The sequence below is a fragment of the Carlito syrichta genome, unplaced genomic scaffold (genome assembly GCF_000164805.1).
Source record: "Carlito syrichta isolate Samal-C Ts95f unplaced genomic scaffold, Tarsius_syrichta-2.0.1 Scaffold311911, whole genome shotgun sequence".
NCBI classification, from domain to species: domain Eukaryota; kingdom Metazoa; phylum Chordata; class Mammalia; order Primates; family Tarsiidae; genus Carlito; species Carlito syrichta.
The window spans coordinates 980,527-989,969 of NW_007256007.1; positions in this window are offsets into that span (position 1 = coordinate 980,527).

A 9,443-nucleotide genomic window follows, 5' to 3' on the forward strand; every position below is an offset into this window, starting at 1 on the left:
TGATTTCAAATTGAGAAATAGCATCACATAGAATTTTGAGTATGCATTAAGGTCTGACTAGCTGGTCTGAGGTTAAACGTCCAAAAATTAAGCTGATTGGTACAGCTGCCCCGCCTGGAAGTATTGCTGCTTTTAGAACTTTTGTAAAAATAAATGTTAATGGAGGCAAAAAGAACGGGTACTTTAAAAATAAATTTACCTGCCACTGTTGTTGCTTAAGATCATCTAAGTCCTTGCTACTTAAAGAGTGGCCCAGGGACCAGAAGCATCTGTGTCACGTGGGGGCTTGTCAGAAAAGCAGTCTCAGCCCTGAGGTACTGAATCTGAATCTGCATTTTTTGCAAGATCTCCAGGTGATTCCCATGCAGGTTAGAATTTTAGATGCGGGGAGCTCCTTTAGGTCATTCCATGATTAATCTTGGGATTATTACACTAAAGGAAAGGCCACTGGATTCTCTGAAGGGTACAATCATCCATTCATCCTTTCATTCATTTGCCTACTTAAAAAATATATTGAGTATCCACTGAGTATCAGGGCCAGGGTTATGACTGTAAACAGGAGAGATGTGATTTATGACCTCAAGAAACTTATAGTCATGTGTGAGAGGAAGAAATTAAACATGTATTTAGTTATTATGATAAGAATCACAATGGGTAAATTTAATAAGCACAACAAACACGGTGTTACCGGGACCTGACCTGCTTGGTGGCAGGGAGCACTTGGAGGAAGGATTGGGGAAGGGATCTGTGGGAAGGTGATATCTAAGCTGAGATCCAAATGATGATAAAAGTGCAAGAAAGTGTACTAGGCAGTAGGCGTAGCCTGTGTAAATGTCCAGAGGTGAGAAGATGCAAGGTGCACTTAAGACACTAGAGGCTTACACTCTGAATTTTGAGAGTGGCATTATTGTAGCATTGCATACAATCATGAGATTTTAGGCATCCTTTCCTCTTCTAGGAGAGATGTTTGATGACTTATTTTATGCATGAAAATATGTGTATGTACAGACTAAACAGACATGTTTCCATATGGAGAAAGTCTACCTCTTTCATGTGGCACACCAGACAGGAGTCAGGGTGCTTTTCTTAAAATGCAGAGGAGGGAAAGGCATATTCATCTTCCATTTGCTTTTTCCATTTAGTTTGCAAGCCACCAACTATTAATGGTAATGTGAGTAAAACCACCACTGCTAAGAAATGGCCAGCTGACTGTGTGTGTGTGTGTGTGTGTGTGTGTGTTGGTGGCGATTTGTGGAAGTGACAGGAGATGAGGGGGACGGTTAACTCTGAAGATACTTTGGCTCTGTGCCTCAGATCCATCATGGTCCATAATGCCCTGTGTTTTCCCACTCTACCTACTTTTCTTCTAAGACTGTCCAGGACGTTACAGCTTTTTGAGCACAAGCAGTATATTTGGGACATGATCCCAGGAAGTACCATGAGGGGAGACGAAGCTGTGTTAGTGAGGAAGCTGGTAACTACCGTGAGCAACTTGGCCTCACCTCTGCTGGATCCGCTGGGGCGTAGTGTAGAGTCTAGGTCAGCAAACTTGTCTGGAAAGGGCCACACAGAGCTGGGAGTGGTGGCTCACACCTGTAATTCCAGCACTTTGGGAGGCTGAGACAGGAGGGCTGCTTGAAGCCAGGAGTGCAAAACCAGCCTGGGCAACATAATGAGACTCCATATCTACAAAAGCAAAACAAAACAAAAAAACTAATATATAAAAATTTTTAAAAAACCCGATAAATATTTTGGGCTTTTCAGGGTGTATAGTCTCTGTAGCACAACTCTGCCCTTTTAGCATGAAAACAGTCATAGATGATATGTAAACAAATGGGTGTGTCTGTGTTCCAATAAAGCTTTATTTATTTTTTATTTACAAAAACAAGTGGTGGGCTAGATTTGGCTGGCAGGCTGTAGTTTGTCGAATCCTGGTGTAGAACATGTCTCAGAGTTGTTTCATCTGAAAGCAAGGCAACCCAGATACTTGCCTGCAATCATTTGTCACCGTTGATAGAGGACTGCTCCTTAAGGCATTGTCTTTTGGCCACTTCTGAACTGCCCAGGTTACAGGTAGAGAACCACAGTGCTACATGCTCATGCAAGGGGAAAGACTATTTTACAACCAGTAAAACAAGGCTCAGAGAGGTGAAATGATGGGCCCGAGGTCACACAGCTAAGAAGTGGTCAGAACCAAAATAGAGGTGGTCCCCATGATATGTGTGCATGGTGAGACCCTAGAAGTGGGACATTTTTGGTGGCGTTTTCCAGTTGCCTTTTAACATCTGTCTAGGAACGTTTGTTCTGAAGCTCATGGCTTAGAAATCATACCACCATAACCTTTTCCACGAAATGGATCTCCTTCTGCTCTCTGAACTGTTGGAGGAGCACTTGAGGCTCTAAGTAAGAACAAAGGTGGATAATTTAAGTGTACCCTACTCTTAAGAAACTTCCACAATTTTTTGATTATATGTGTTTACAGGATGTACATATAATAAATATTTTACAAATCAACAAAAACACAACAAACTATCTAGTGGAAAATAAGGCAAATAATATGAGTAGGTGATTCTCAGAAGAGAAAATATAAACGATGAATACAAAGTTGATCCTCAATCTCATTAATACTTAGGTAAGTACAAGAAAACAACGAGATGCTCTTTCTGCCTATCACAATGGCAGGAATTCAAACACCTTATTAAGTGTGATTGAAGATGTAGAGTAACTTGTACTTAGATACTCGGGGAGGCTGTGATTTGGTACAGAGTTCCTGGAGGTTACTTTGATTAATAAAATCCATTTCCTCTTCCTTTCTTCTTCCAAGAACAAGAGAAGGAATCACGACTGGTCCACACCAGTCATGGTCAGCCCATCCCCCTTGCCAGTGATGGGTGCATGTGTGAGCTTACAGCCTGATCCTAGCCAAGTGGACCCAAGGAAAGCTGAGGAGTCACATCTGCACGTGACACCTAAATCTCCAGCCATCATGTGACCCCTGGGGGAGGCATCCCCAACTCATTGAGAATAGCAGACCAGAAAAATGGAAAGAATGCACCTGGCTCCAGAATAGTGGCGCTGAGCCATTGAATTAGCCATCTTTAGAACCACCCTACCTTCTAACTCCCCAATGACATGAGAAAATAAAGCCCTTATTGATTTTTTTTTTTTTTTTTGAGTTGGAGTCTCACTCTGTCGCCCAGACTGGAGTGCAGTGGCCGCTCCCGGCCACCGCAGCCTTGACCTGCTGGGCTCCGGCGATCCTTCCGCCTCTGCCTTCCGAGTAGCTGGAACTACAGGTGCGTGCTACCACGCCTGGCTAATTTTTTGATTTATTGTAGAGATGAGGTCTCGTCAATTTGCCCAGGCGAGTCCTGAACTGGCGGGCTCAGGCAATCCACTCACCTCAGCCTCCCAAAGATGCGGGATTACAGGCTGAGCCACCGAGCCCAGCTCCTTATTCTTTAGTTACTTGGATCTTCTTTCATTTTCAGCCCAAAGTATCTTAACTGATTTAATTATCTCTCCCATATAGAAGTATGGGCTCGTGTGTCCAAGTAGGCAATGTACAAATATTTTACCATTGCATTGCATGGCAGAGTGAGACATTAAGAGTAGCCGGAATAGGCATCTGAGGAGACCTAAGGAAATAAACTATAATTTGGTAATACTACTGAATTCAGGGCAGTGGCTTAAAACAATAAGGCAAATTTCTATGCACTGATTCTAATATCTCTAAGACAGTTAAATTTTTAAAAATTGTGGAACAGATACTTGAGGCATAACCCCATTTATTAAAAACAAGATGATACTCAAAATAAAATATGTGTAAAGGTTCATATAGATACATCCATACCTATTTAGAGAAAGGGTATGGGAGGAGCCTTTTCATATGCATAAAAGTACTTCTGGAGCTGGGAGATGGACAGGGAGTAATAATTAAGAGAAACTTTTCTGTTTTTATGTGTAGTGCTTGTCCTTTTGGTGACACAAATGGATACATTTATGACTTTGTCATGAAAAATAATGGTTGAAAAACAACCCAAATTCTCATTATAGGAAAATCTAGCAAATACCAGAATGTACTGATGTGAGCTTTGTTCAAACTATGCAAGACAGAGGTCTTTTTCCTTTAAAAAAATGGCATTTCAGTTTTCCTGGGAATAAAGAGGAACTTCTCCTCAGGCCCTCAAATGTTTTTCTTGTGTGCAGTACAATTACTTGGGCAGAGTTCGGTGTTTTTAATCAAAAGCTACTTGTCAAGTAGGTAATGTCGCTTTGCCTAGCCTGCGTAAACAAAGCTTTGTGGGAACTGGGTTTGGAAAGTGGAAGAGCTGAATCATTTAAATTGGAGTGTGTGTGTGTGTGTGTGTGTGTGTGTGTGTGTGTGTATGTATGTGTGTGTGTGAGAGAGAGACAGAGAGAGAGAGAGAGAGAGAGAGAGAGAGAGATACAGAAATAGGGAGAGAGAGAGAGAGAGATACAGAAACAGAGAGAGAGAGAGAGAGGGAGAAGGAGGGAGAGAGGGGAGATGGATGGGGTGTTTGCATATGATTCTGGAGAATTCGCCATAGAAATATCTACCCTGTGTCTCTCCCAACCACTTGGCACCACACAAATGTGACCTTCCAAAGGAGAGAGCCTTCCTCGCGATGCTTGGATGGTAATGACAGAGTTGTAGGCACGGACTGTGTCGTAATTGCCTTCCAGTCGTCTCCTGCATTTTTCTGAGTTGCGTACCATTAGTCTCAAGGCTCCTGTCGTGTGGCCATTAATTCATTGTTTTCTCTGACAGTGTCATTTCTGCAAAACCCTGGAGAGAAAATTCTGCACAGTCCAGGACTGGAATATTGCCACCTGGTCATTATGCCCAACAGCCCTCAGACAGCTGCCCCCGAGGATGTGCGCCTTTGTGTGAATGCACGATGGCTCCCTGGACTAAGCAGCTCTGGTGTGCGTACTGTGTTATTGCTTCATGCTTTTTTTCACAGTAGGATTATCCTGTTCAGCGAGCACCCTCTAGCACTAATTTAGGAGACTGGGTCTGGCAAATGGGCGGAAAGAAAAAGAGAATAGCGGGGAATTTTTTCTTTTTTCAGAAATCAAAAAGGATGCTCCTCTAAAGGTGTCATTTATTCCTCTCTCCAGCCCCCAGGGCAAGTGCAGAAGCAACATTTTTTCAGGGTCTAATTGTTGTCTGAAATAAATGAGAACAGGGAGGTTTGAGAACTGCTGGACATCGAAGGATTAGGTGGGAGGAATTGTCCTCGTGACTAGTTTCCAACAGCCGAGCTACGGGGCTGAATAACGAGGATGTTGGTGAGTCTTTGACAAAGTACTGACAATCCAAGGCCTGCCACTTTGGGGAATCAGAATTCATTCATGCCACAAATACTGGTGGTTGCTCTGTGCTGGGCATTCTTCTAGGGGCTGGAGGCAGAGCAACGAACCAAGCGTTGTCTTGATGTCTTAACTGGGCTCCGGGTAGGAAAGAGGTGGTGGACTCAAATTGAGGATTTGAGGAAGAGTTGAATAAAGGGACAGTTTGCACAGGTAGGCCATGTGTAAAAAATCCAAGAGGGATTGTGCAGTACCACAGGGCTAGTAAAACTAGGGAGGCTTTACCACCCTCAGGCCTGAAGGGACAAAGCAAGGGAGAGTGACCAGTCAGAAGTGAAGAGAGTAGTTTTGTAGAGAGAGACCATGTGGCAGGAGCCACAGCCTCTGACATAGTCACAACCAACCAAGTCAATGCAGCAGAAAGAAGACCGCTGAGCACAGACACTCCAACCCCTCTATCCTCTCACCCTTTGATCTCCTATGGCGCTTCCTATTGGTTGAATCCTGGAGAGCAAGGAAGGTCATTAATTTGTCATCGTCTTAGGGCACAAGGCAGGGAGGAGAAGCCTGGCAAGTGTCCCTGGAGAGGCAAATGGGATATTTCCGGTACAGTATCTTCCCTCACAGAGTCTACAATCTACTTGAGGGTAACAGAACGTAAACAAAACCTATAGGGTCAGGCATGGTGGCTTATGCTTGTGATTCTAGCACTTTAGGAGGCTGAGTTGTGAGGATCTATTGAGGCCAGTACTTCAAGACCAGCCTGGGCAACATAGTGAGATCCTATCTCTACAAAAAAATATAAAAATTAGCCCGGTATGATGGTGCACAGTGGAAGTCCCAGCTCCTTGGGTAGGTTGAGGCAAGAGGATCACTTGGGCCCAGAAGTTGAGGCTGCAGTGAGCTATGATTGGGCTACTGCCTTCTGGCCTGTGTGACAGAGTAAGGCCTTGTCTCTAAAAAAATTTAAAAAGAAAGAAAAGAAAGAGGAAAACAAACTAACAGCTCTAAAATACAATGTTGCCAGGAGGTTCACTAATGGAAGTAGCACCTTAGTGCAAACTAGAAAAGCCACCCTCTCTCCAAACAGATGGGACCTGGTTGCATCTGCCGGGGCACTTGGTTTAGCCAGTGCAACATAGGCTAGACAGCAGTCTCCATTCGACGTTCAGGACAGGATCTTGTGCAGGACTCGACCCAAAAAACACAATATCCCTCATGGTCAGGTGGTCAAAGTGGCATAAGGAAAACTGAGAACCTGTGACTTGGGATGAGCTGGTGGCAGGTAATACACAGGGACAGCTTTTCCAGAGCATTAGGCTCGGTCATACCAGTGACATAATATTATGCTGCAAACAGGGCAGACAAGGGGCTCCAAGAAAGCCCAGTGGGATTCTCCCCCAGAACCAGCCCCCTGAAGCCCCCCACAAACCCTGCAGGCAGGCAGAAATCAGGGTGGGTCCCGTGCAAAGTTAGCCACTGGTGGGAGCCGCCTGGAGCTCACAGGGCATGGCAGGGCTGTCTTCTCTCGGCTCCGGCTCCCTGAACTGTGATGAGCAATTTGTCTTTCAGCCTTGATCTGCTGTCAGTGGGGCTGACACCAACTCCGAGTATTAATTTCTTCTCGAGCTGTCTCACATTGCAGTTGACAGAGGGACGAAAAATGAAGCAGATTCGTCGGATACAGAAACTCATCACCCAGCTGTCTTTAGCGGTGAAGCTGCAGGGAGAGAGGAGGCCTGGGCTGTGCTCCTCTTCTTTTCTTAAGAAGCGGATGCCGAACCCTAATGAAGCATCTTTCATTTTGCAGCCCTGTGCTTGACACTTTTCCCACTTTACTCTCCCTTGGCTGCACGGTGTCTCTGCCCTGTTTATTTAAAGAGACTGGGCAGAGATATTAAGAGAAACCTATGGACACCCCAAATCTTTTTATCTGTCTGTAAAACACTTACTCATCTCATGAGCATGCCCTCTTGTGTTTTGTAGATTGTGTTTTATTCAGGGATCTGTGGTGGGCAGAAACAAACGCATTCATTCAACTCAAATTTTTTAAAATGTAGAAAATCTCATGGAATCCAGGGACGGGAAGCTCAGCTACTTGCTGTCTCTTGGGCTCTCAAAAGGACATGGATGCTCAGCTCTGCTATTTTCTGCAGATGTGTATCTTTATTTTCTCCTTCTGCACCCTAAGTCTTTCTGTTCCTTTACATAGCCCATCATAGCTATGCCAAAATGACAGTCTCAGCCCTGAAGTTTATTGGTTCTTTATCTCTATACTTTAGTTATCTAGGTTAGTCTTTCAATGTCCAAAGACTAAATTCTCAGATAAGAAATTCTGATTGGTGCATATTGTATCAGTTGATTTCCTCTTGCCAATCACCTGTGGCCTGGAGGGTAGGACCTTGGGATCTGTACAGTTTCCCATCTCTGAAAAAGGAAATGTGGGCAGAGCCAGATGACTTCTCTAGAGCTTCCAGAAGGAGATGCTATAGGGGCAAAAGCAGATCTGGATTTAAATCTCTATTCATCCAACCACTTCCAGATCTGTGACCTTTGATAAGTTATTTAGTTTCTTTAAGTAATTTAATTTCTAGTGTAGTTGCCCCCCAGAATCATGCCTGCAAACCTGGCTTCAAGAACATGGCTCTCAGGTATGCAAGATGTAGTTTCCCCATGGGTAAAACTCCTCGACAGTTGTAGGAAAGGCTGATAGGAAAGGAGGGACAATTCCCCTGGGTCTGCTGCACTTTCGGCTGCCTCATCTCTCTGGGAGCATAGGGAAGAAACTTCACATTCACATTGTGGGTGTCAGGATGGGTTGGTAGACAGTCACAGCTCAGTGGCCTGGTATTTCTGAAGAAGCATTAAATCTGATCACATCGCTGCTGGTTTGAATACTTCCATGGCTTCCCTTGCATTTAGGATCAAGGTCAAAATTTCTTGTAACAGACTTCAAAGACTTCGTGACTCGCCTAAGGGTACTTCTCCATCCTCATCTCTTCTTGTTTCTCAACACACTCTGCTCATTCATTCATTCATTCCCACTGTATTGAAGGCCTATTACAGGCCAGCTTAGTAAAATGGGCCATCCTGTGCCTCTGAGCTCTTTCCGCTGTCTCATGCCCCAGGGCCTTCATAGATACTCTTCCTCTTGACAGGAACACTTTTCCCTCCACCCCTTCATCAGTTAGGTGCTCCCACAGCACTCTGCATCATTTTCCCCTCCGGTGCCACACTGTTCATATTGGTAAAGACTTATTGGGATGTATACAGATGGCAGAAATGATGTCCATCTTGCTTTCCTGGTACTCACAGTGACCAGTGACCCACTTGGCACACAGAGGGGCATCAGGGAATGTCTGCTGAATGAATAAATATGGACCAACAGGCAGGAAGACACAGGCCAGCCTCATGGAAAAATATAACAGACTGCTCTCAAGCTCATTCACAATTTTTTAAAAAAATGTAATTACTGAATATTGACAAGGGAAAAAGAATTATGGCTAAAGCACATGAAGATTGGCTCTGTGTTTGCTGAGGGAGAAAGGAGGTATGAATTTGCCTGGTTGAAGGTCAAGTACGATCTCTCTCTCTCTCTCTGAACAAAAATGGGATGATCATGAGAAAGTGTTAGATGCCCATGAAGAGCCAGCCTGCTTGGTATTCACTTACTATACATGTCTGACTTTAGAAAACAAGACCTTTCCATAAGTTAAGCATAAACAAATTTCATGAGATTGAAATACTGCCATGCACCTTCTCAGACCACAGTGGAATAAAAATAAATATCAACACCAACAAAATTCCCCCAAAACCCACAAAGACATGGACATTAAGCAGCATGAAGCTGATCAACTCCTGGGTCAACACAGAAATCAAAACAGAAATTAAGGTTCCTGGAAACAATTGAAAATGAAGAAACTTCTTACCAAAATCTCTGGAATGCCATGAAAACAGTACTAAGAGGGGACTTCTTTTTTTTTTAATCAATATTTTTTATTATGGTTTTGTGGGGTAGTTAAGGGTTAGGTGTACAATTACGTTTCATTCAGGCACCCTGTTGATAAGAGGTGTTTCCCCTTCCCCAGACAGATATTTGCTACTGT